Consider the following 10,603-nt stretch of genomic DNA (forward strand, 5'->3'; position numbering starts at 1 on the left):
CTCCTACTCTGAGATGCTTTGTGGATACGGGCCGTGATGGGTTGATAGCCACTGGACCTGGGTTCTAGTGGGCTCACTATGTTTGTTTACATAAATGATTATTTGATCATGTGTATCTGGTGATCTAGTCATTAGTTCTTGTTGCTGTTATTTTTAAGGATTTTACAGGGTAGGATGAAGGCCTTTCAGTGGCCTGGCCTGTAATTCTCGTCAGACAATATCTGAATACTTGGTCAGATGAAATCAGGGAAAGATATAGCTGGATGAATCTCTCTTTTAATCCCTTGATGACTAACAGGTTCAGACCCATATCAAGACTGACTTAACAGAAGTAGGCTAGCACTGCTGATGAATATTAGGGTTTCATCTATCTTAATAATCAATATGTTGTCTCTCTTTATTGGGCTTTTATTAATTTCCAAATGATTAATAATTAAAGTTTGATAATTGCATCAAGAACCATGCTCCATCACCAAAGCCCTTCCATCTCTCTATTAGAATAGTTTTTAAAAGTAGGGTCCCGCTTTATTTGAAGTGCATCTTATAAAGGCTTCATATAGGCTTCATAAGCATTACATAGATGCTTCACAAATAATCTATAACCGTATATCATGCTCTATAAAGGTTCATCATGTGGCATAGCTGTGTGACAAAACCATCAATGTATTTGTTCACATTTATTCATCTTTTACAGAGCATGGAAATGTAGATGATTTATGACCCATTTATGTAGGGCTTATTGTACAGTATTAATCTACTCTACTGCTACTACTTGACATTAAGTAAAGATGGAAGAGTCACACTGCCACCTCCTATCTTCCTCATCTTCAGTCATGGTCATTTAAAAGTTGAAAAAGCTGGAAAAGCTGCAATTGGAAGTCATGGTTCTCCTGCCAAAATTACTGCCGATCCGTATGAAAGGTTCATCCTCTTTCTGGAAACTGTAACTGTGTTTGTACACTACAGTGAACTCTTCTGGACAGATATATATTTCAGTACACACTTTTAGATCATTTTTTAATTCACAGACCCGCACACATATTGTCAAACAATACATTGTAAATGTGCATATTTGGAAAAATGTGCACCTCAAAATGAAATTCATAACCAGATTATCTCTCCAAACAGCACTAAACTGAAGATGGTAGGTTCCCCCGTGAGCTCTGATAAAAAGGCAAAAATAGAATCAGATAAAACATTTTTTGGGTGCTTTACTTGTTTCACAAACATGCCAGCCAAAGGTCTTCTGCAAACTGTCCAGGTTTTCAGACGCAAAAAAGAGCCTCCGTTGTCGCTCACTGCAAGAGGGGGATGGCCTCATCAAGGTGAACAGCAGACCCCTTGAGATGATTGAGCCAGCCGATCTCCAGAACAAGCTGCTGGAGCCAGTGCTGCTGCTGGGCATTTAGCGTTTTGCTTGAGTTGACATCAGAGTCAGAGTGAAGGGTGGTGGACACGTGGCACAGATCTACGCTATCCTTCAGACCATCTCCAAAGCCCTGATCACATACTACCAGGAATATGTGGATGAGGCCTCCATGAAGGAGATCAAGAATATGCTGATCCAGTGCGATAGGACCCTGCTGGTGGCCGACCCTCAAAGCTTAGAGTCCAAGAAGTTTGGTGGACCTGGAGCCCGTGCCCACTACCAGAAATCTGCACATTACAGACCCAGAAATGTAATACATTACGACAGTAAAGTAATAACAAAACCAGACATTTTAATCAAAAGGGTTTATTAAATATTAGCCACTGTCAGTATCGACCGTCAGTAGGCCTAATAACAACACATATTCAACTGCCAAATTACTGTTAGTTCCCTTCAGTTGGTATAAATCGAACGACAATGTACATTACCGTTCGATTTAGTTCCATTGTTTCGTTTCCCTTCATTTCCTTCCTCTGTAAACGCCGTCATTGCAGTAACAGTTGATAATATAAAAAGTAGCAGGTTAAACCTTGAGCCTGGCCCACGGTTCACGGCAACTGGACCGTTGTCATACAGTTCCATGATTAGGGAGGATTCATTGGACTATTGTTCAACCCCTATTTTACACTTCTTTCCACCTTCCAATATTTCATGGATTGAACTTGAATATGACAACTTTCAGGACTGCTGTATTTTTGATTAATCAATATATTTAGTGCGTAAAGGCTCTCCAAACCTTTTTTTTATCATACATACTTTCGTAACCCTAAAATTTGCCTAAATAATCTGCAAGATAAGAGTATTTTTTTCTACCAGTTGGTGCTGAAACAGAGACGAATATGCATATATTTAGAGGGATTTCTTTCATTGATTCCTAATATTCTGAACCCATTCTCTTGGTGTCTTCTATTGAGTCTGTCTACAAAATTCTAATTAAAGCAGGGGCGATTTTAGCATGTAAATCTTGGTGGGGCAAACTCAAAAAATATTTGGGGGATGCATGCCAGCAAAGCCACTACACTACATAGCACAACACTAAACAATACATTAATTGCACTATAACGGTGTCAAACGGTGTCCATAAACTGTTAGGGCCTACACAAAGCTGTCCCAACAGCAGAGCTTTCTTTTCAGCACCATGGAGTGAATCCTTACCACTGCTACACCTGGCTATCAGCGGAGCCTTGTCTGGCAGCGAAACAGTTCATTCACTGCCTTTTTAAAATACATAGCTGATTTGGTTGACTTGCTGAAACAAATGTGGTTTCTAGTGACAATTGAGATGTACACACTATGGCATAAGGGAACGATGAGCGGATATGAGGCAATCTGTAATTTCGTTACATTAAAGACATTAATGAGCGAGCTAACACGGACTTAGTCACTATAATGATTTGTTCAGCACTTTTGAAATGTACAGAGACAGAATTCCGAACATGGGCCGTTCTTACAGTATTCTCCCTGTACACAAAGTCAGAACCATAGGATAAATAAAGGGGGCATATAAGCAGACAATGAAAGCTCTTAAAATATTTGATGATGACATTTCTCTAAAACAGGCTATAGGCTACATCTGCACCACCAAGTCAGAACAGTAAGCTAAGTTATGAGGGGTAAATATACCAAATTATTAGGGTGAGGCACATGGGCTACTAACAGCTTACTACACAACATACACTTAGTATTACTTTCTTCGCTACAGTATACATATCTCGCTGGCATATTACATTTATGCAGCAACATACAATACATTTTTGGACTCACCTTGTTGTGCTGTGCTCACTTGAACAGGAAGGTGGCGCGGCGGTCCTTCTTGTGTTGTCACGGTTCAGACAGACGACAAGAGGACCACAATTGCGTCACACCAGAAAGTTTATTTAAACTTAAGGGGAAAGGGATGTAGGGAGTGAGTGAAGGCTCCAGGGGTTATCCCGTCCGATGTGCTGGGTCTGTGCCTCCCCCCAGTGGCAGCGATGCGTCCGATGACGCCGGTGGTTGGTGGTCCAGAAGTCCTGGGGGGGGGGAGGAAACACAGACACAACGGGGCGGATGAAAACAGGCAGAAGTACAGTTCAAGGGAAATCCAAATACGTTGTAGCAAGGCAGAAGGCTGGTCAGAGTTACCGGGGTCGAAGAGTAGTCAGGAGTCGTAATGGCAGAAAGCAGGTCTGGTTTTCCTGGGGCAGAAGAGTATCCAGGAATCAGGCAGGTCCGGGGGTCACAAAACAGGGGTGAGCCAGAAGCGCGAGCACACAGGTTCCGGGTGTGAGCTTTGCAGACGATCTGACAAAGGAGAGCTGAAAGACAGGGCTATAAATACTGGGAGAGGTTAGTGGGTAATGCAGCGCAGCTGGCAGAGTAATTAGAGCCGAGCAGAGCAGGGACAGGTGGAGCTAGTTAGGCTGAGTAGAGAGAGAGTGGTGAGCAGAGTGGAAACAAATTAAGGTGGTAACCCGGTGGAGTGAGAGGGCTCATGACAGAACCCCCCAAGGGACGGCCCCAGAAGTCCCAAGAGCAACACCACGCTCGGGCGGGAGGAGGGGAGCCGGAGGAGGGCTAGAACTCCTCCGAACGGTCCGAGCGAACGTCCTCATCCTCGGAGGAAGCCGGAGGGCCGTGGTCGGGAGATGGGACAGGTCCCGAGACAGGATCAGGCACAGGACAGGAAGCCGAGCGGGCAGGACGGTTAGGGATCCCTCTGGGGCGGCCCCCTACGGATTGCAGGTTGATCAGGATGCCGTTGGTGGAAAGCGGTGATGAGAGTCCTATCCACAATCCGACTAGCTGGCACCCAGGTCCTTTCCTCAGGTCCATAGCCCTCCCAGTCAATGAGGTACTGGAGACCCCTACCCTTCCGTCTGGACCGAAGCAGGCGGCGGACGGTGTAAACCAGACCACCATCGACGAGCCGTGGAGGAGGAGGACAAGGCGCAGCAGGGACCAGCGGACTCTCATGGACGGGCTTAATCTTAGACACATGGAAAGTGGGGTGCACCCTCAGGGAATTAGGCAGTTGGAGCCGGACAGCAGTTGGGCTAATCACTCTTATGATAGGGAATGGGCCAATGAACCGAGGTGCCAGCTTCTGCGACTCCACCCTGAGTGGCAGGTTCTTCGATGACAACCACACCCTTTGACCAACATGGTAGGTGGGAGCAGGAATTCTCCGACGGTTGGCCCCGGTAGTGTAGCTGGCAACGGATCTGAGGAGTGTGGCTCTAGCTTTGTTAAACACCTCTCTGAGACCATGGTAGCATTCTGGGACATTGGAGAGGTCAGGAGCGGAGTTAGTAGGTACTGGCCGAGGGGGTAGTGCGGCAGCAAGCAGGCAGGTTCGGTGGCAGTCCTCTCCCCACTCCCTGATCACCCCGGTCACCCAGTCGAGCTGAGGGTTGTGCCGGGCGGAGCCATGGGTAACCCAGGATGAGGGGTTGGCCTGGAGAGGGGAGCAGGTGAAACTGGATAGTTTCTTGATGGTTTCCGGACAGACCCATCGAGACCGGGGCCGTGACATGAGTGACCGATCCGAGTAAGTGTCCGTCCAGTGCCCGGGCAGGAATAGGAGGTGTCAAACGGAGGTTCTCCAGTCCCAGTTGGCGTGCCAGCTTGATGTCCATTATGTTGGCTTCGGGCGCCAGAATCCACCAGAGCAGCCAGGGTGTGAGTTGAGTCAGAGAGGCGGAGGTGAACTTGCAGCAGGGGTTTGCGGTCGGAGGACTGGATGGTCATTGAACTCAACCGGACTCTCCCTATGCCCGGTGAGCTTCGGCCCTTTAAAGGGCAGGTTACCACACGATGTCCATCACCTCCACAATAGAGGCAGAGGTTTGAGGTGAAGCGCCGCTGGCGCTCTGCAGGAGTGAGAGAGGCTCGCCCAATCTCCATAGGCTCAGACTGATCAAGCTGACCTGGGTGAGTGGCAGTAGATGACAGGAGCCCAGTCGGATCTCTCCGAATGCCGGTAGTAGGTGGACCTTGGCGCCCCCTCTCACGACGACGGGTCTGTATCCTTCTGTCGATCCTGACAGTCAGTGCGATGGCTTCATCAAGAGTGGAAGGCAGTTCCTGGGAGACCAACTCGTCCTTGATATAGTCAGCCAAACTATGGAAGAACGCGTCCACCAACGATGGTGTGTTCCAAGAACTTCGTCTAGCCAGGGTTCGGAAGTCGATGGAATGGTCTGCGACTGTACGTCTGCCTTGTCGAATACTGAACAGTTCACGAGACGCCTCTGCGGTTGGTGAATCCAGGTCAAACACCTTCAGCATCTCCTCAGCAAACAGGTCGAAGGTTGCACATGCGGGGGTTTGACGTTCGAACTCTGCTGTTCCCCAGAGTCGAGCTCGGCCCGTCAGGTGAGTGATGGCATACCCAACTTTAGCCCCCTCCGTGGCGAAGGTCCTTGGCTGCAAGGAGAACTGAAGTCGGCAGCTAGTCAGGAATGGCCGGACCTGGGTTGAATCGCCGTTGAACCGCTCGGGGTTTCCAATCTTGGGTTCCGGAGCAGCGGCTGCAATGACCGGGGCAGGTAACTCGGGGGCAGGGCTGGTGGGCAGACTGGCTGGGGTCAGGTTGGTGAGGAGTTGAATGATCATGGCGAGTTGTTGTTGCTGCTGCTGGGACTGCTGCTGGTGCTGCTGGAACTGCTGATGCTGTTGGTAGCCGGCCTGAAGCAGAGAGGTGATGTCGCCGCTCATGCGGCCTAGCTCTCTCTCAGTGTGTTCCAGGCGTAGCATGGCGGTGGGTTGCTCAGGTTCTTCGGTTTCCATGTCGGGGGAAGTGTGCGCTGAGTCCATAAGGGTCAGATCGTACTGTCACGGTTCAGACAGACGACAAGAGGACCACAATTGCGTCACACCAGAAAGTTTATTTAAACTTAAGGGGAAAGGGATGTAGGGAGTGAGTGAAGGCTCCAGGGGTTATCCCGTCCGATGTGCTGGGTCTGTGCCTCCCCCAGTGGCAGCGATGCGTCCGATGACGCCGGTGGTTGGTGGTCCAGAAGTCCTGGGGGGGGGGAGGAAACACAGACACAACGGGGCGGATGAAAACAGGCAGAAGTACAGTTCAAGGGAAATCCAAATACGTTGTAGCAAGGCAGAAGGCTGGTCAGAGTTACCGGGGTCGAAGAGTAGTCAGGAGTCGTAATGGCAGAAAGCAGGTCTGGTTTTCCTGGGGCAGAAGAGTATCCAGGAATCAGGCAGGTCCGGGGGTCACAAAACAGGGGTGAGCCAGAAGGCGAGCACACAGGTTCCGGGGTGTGAGCTTTGCAGACGATCTGACAAAGGAGAGCTGAAAGACAGGGCTATAAATACTGGGAGAGGTTAGTGGGTAATGCAGCGCAGCTGGCAGAGTAATTAGAGCCGAGCAGAGCAGGGACAGGTGGAGCTAGTTAGGCTGAGTAGAGAGAGAGTGGTGAGCAGAGTGGAAACAAATTAAGGTGGTAACCCGGTGGAGTGAGAGGGCTCATGACATGTGTGAAATTTTGTCGTCAAACTTTGTCATCAAAGTCTGACATTCTCTGGATTTATGGTGCTTTCAAGACAACTGAGAACTCGGAAAAAAACCCAGGTTGAATTATGACGTCAGTGATCTTCAGGTCGGAGCTCTAGAGCCTCGAGTTCACATCTTGGAATTCCAAGTTGGATGACCGTATTTTCCCAGTCGGAGCTCGTTTTTTTCAGTGTTGAACTCACTGAAGTCTGAGATTTCCCAGTTCCGAGTTTCCAGTTGTTTTGAACGTGGCAGAAGTCATGCTGGATTGACAGCATGGCCAATGTATTCAACCTTTTCTGGCCCATGGTGTTGCATGTGAATGTTTATCCTTTTAAGCTTGGAAAAGAGACCCTTAAACCCAGACTTGGACCAGACATCCTCTCCACCGAACATCAGGCTAGTGATTGCTTTGCAACGCTTGTTGTTAGCCACTGATTGCTTCCAAACCACTCATTGTTGAATTTGCGATTTCCATCTTGTTGTGTAATTTTATATCCAATGGCCGATGAGCACCGATATGTTTTATCTATAATTTCTCTTCATATGAAAAGGATTGAAAAGGATTTGCCAGTAGATTGTTGACTTGATTCATGATGACGACTGCTTGTCTAGCTTGCTAGCTAAGATTTCGAAAGTATGACGTTGACATGATCATTCCAATCAAAGCTATGGTAGATATAACGTGATTTGACGTCATTTTATCTGTGTCCAATGACCTTGAGCCTTCTTGGATGGGCACTTCTAATGTAAATCTATGGCAGCACCCAAGGGGGTGCCCGATTCCCCACTGATCTAAACTTTTTGGAAAATGGCAAGTTTACTTTCTCATAACGCGGTGCGTTGTTGATCGGGGGCATTTTCATTAGGAGGAATACTGTGGATCGCTAAAATAAAGATTGTGATCACAATTCCTCAGTTTAAATATTATGGGGAAACCTACACATTTGTCAGCCGAGCACAAATTATCTTATTATTGTCTAGACCTAGAATAAAAACCTCCAGGTTTCCGTCACTAAAGTCAATTGAACTGTGAAAAAGGTCGTCTCATTCTGAGGACAGAACAACAGGAAATCTCCCCAGACATAGTTCCTCAAAAGTAGATTAATGGTCAATTGACCCGAGCAAGCGAGCGTCTTTCGCTGTCTGCCTAGATGATGGGCTTAATATACACACAGAAGCATGACCCTTTTGCCCAGCAACAGGCCGTAGCCAGGACAACAGTTTTGTCATTAGAGCGCAGGATTGAACACATTGCTCTGGTTTCAGTAGATTGAGAAGAACCGGTTCTTTCCCTTCAGACTGGCAGGAATCCATAGGTCTCTCCTGTCAGCTCTTGGCTGTGCACCCAGACATCATGTACATACTTCCCTAAAACTAGGTTCTTATGCTACACACAGAGAACAGTTAGAAACAGGCCCATACCCATGCACACACAATCTCAAATGACCTAGTTATATCAACAATCTCAGAAATAATGCCTAAGCAACCAGGCTTAAAGAAAGAGCTTATAGTTACACAAGCATGATAAAGGTTTTACAGAAATTTCCATCACAAATGTCAGTTATGTAATTATTACCCCAGGATGTCTGTTTTTCCAGTGGATATTTCGGACGGAATTAGTTTTACCAAACTGCCCCTGTAATTATTTTTTTTCCTCATTCAAAATTGACCGTTATGACGGAAGCCTGGAGGATCTTGTAGGCGTGAAGATATTTCAAATGTCTAGGGATAGCATAATATTGGCCTACTGGCCTTCAGTTCGGAGAAAGTCCAAATAATCATGCATATCAATAAGAACCATGAAGTGTAACCTATGCAGACATTTAATTAACTGACACATTTGGCAATTTATCAATTAATTGGCACAATATTGTCCACTTCATCTTTTAAAAGAGAAGTATGTCACTAGAAAAGTTCATATGTGACAAAACAGATAATGTATCTATATGCTGCCTGCATAGCACTTTGTTTTAAGCATAAATCTGTTCCCATGTTCCCATGTTCTTACGACGGTGCCACGTTGAAAGTCACTAAGCTCTTCAGTAAGGCCATTCAACTGCTATTGTTTGTCTATGGAGATTGCATGGCCGTGTGCTCAATTTTATAGACCTGTCAGCAACGGATGTGGCTGAAATAGCCGAATCCACTCATTTTAAGGGGTGTCCACATAATTTTGTATATATAGTGTATCTCTAGCTTAAACTGACGGATTTAGATGCTGATTAGATTTCCGTGGGGGCGCAGACGTCGACCTTAGGGGCTAAAGGGATGGCTTAAGATAAATGTACTTAAAACACAATTTAATGAATACTCTGAAAATCTGTTGGCCATTAAGTGGAAGAGTTTTCAGCAGTTGAATTAAATGTGTTCAGTGCGTGCAAGTGAACCACGCCTGCAAAGCCTGTTATACACCTTCATAAGGTACGTCTGAACACCAACTACTGAGATGTGCATCGGAAACTCGTGTGTAGGAAAGTTGTGCATAGGAAATGCTTATTTCCTATGTGTGAATCAGGCCCTATATTACTGAGGTTACCACAACAACACCAATGACTTCCCCTTATGATCTCTCTCTCTCCCGCTCTCTCTCTGTCTCTCTCTCTCTCTCTCTCTCTCTCTCTCTCTCTCTCTCTCTCTCTCTCTCTCTCTCTCTCTCCTCTCTCTCTCTCTCTCTCTCTCTCTCTCTCTCTCTCTCTCTCTCTCACTCACCAGAGAGTAGAGACTTAGAAACATTAAATAAACCAACTGGCCTGTTGTATGCATAGTGGTTTTAGAAAAAAATATGAAAATAAGATTCTTGATTTCACTTTATTAGATATTATTGAAATCTGAGTATTTTATACACCAACAATGACTTCGGAAATCATTAATCATCATACAGTATATAGAACAAGCATGTAACCAAAACAATTATAATAATCGATGTAGCTTAAAGAGGCAATCAGCAATTGAAACAATAAAGTGTTATCCCCGCCTCTGTTTCGGTAAAAACCTGAGGGATGGGGCTGGAGAAATGTACCCACTTTCAAATCATAGACAGAGCTATGGATACAAGGACTGACCATATATGATGTCAAAACTATACTTTTTATGTTTTAAGGGTTATATCATGTTTGTTTACATTTACTTTGTTTATAAACATTGGAATAAAACAAGCTTATAATTTGGGTTCTTTGATGGGGTACGACAGTTGAACTAAGCTCATGGAGGCATTTGTAAGTTATATTCTACAAGAATCAATTGGTACATATAATTAATTTATAAGTCTTAAAATGGATGTAACAACTGCAGATTTCCCATTTAACCTGGGAATGTTTTATCATCAAATACAGGTCAACATCAAGGACATTTTCAATTAATCAACAAAATCTTACATATCTCTATTTTGTAAATAATCTACAAGTATTACAAAGTAAAAATAAATGAATTATTATGTATTGAAAGACAGTAATGGTGGGCACCAATATCTATAATTCAATATGATATCAATATGAGCAAGGCCTTATCCTTGCTGTTAACCTTACTGTATGTAAAAGACCATACATCACTGTTCCTACAGGAACAATACCTTCTCATACTTAACTGCCTGCTGATGGCCATCAACAGCCTTCACATTGTAATAAAACTGCTTGGGTAGGTCAGAAAATATTAAACTAATATCGATATAGATGTTCCATATC

At 45.4% G+C, this 10,603-nt stretch overlaps 1 pseudogene; it reads left to right on the forward strand.

Annotated features, from left to right (window-relative positions):
* Nucleotides 1-1,228: 1,228 nt before the first annotated feature.
* Nucleotides 1,229-10,603, forward strand: part of LOC123485085 — a 10,549-nt pseudogene continuing 1,174 nt past the window's right edge.

This window comes from Coregonus clupeaformis, unplaced genomic scaffold, assembly GCF_020615455.1.
Source record: "Coregonus clupeaformis isolate EN_2021a unplaced genomic scaffold, ASM2061545v1 scaf0567, whole genome shotgun sequence".
Taxonomy (NCBI): Eukaryota; Metazoa; Chordata; class Actinopteri; order Salmoniformes; family Salmonidae; genus Coregonus; species Coregonus clupeaformis.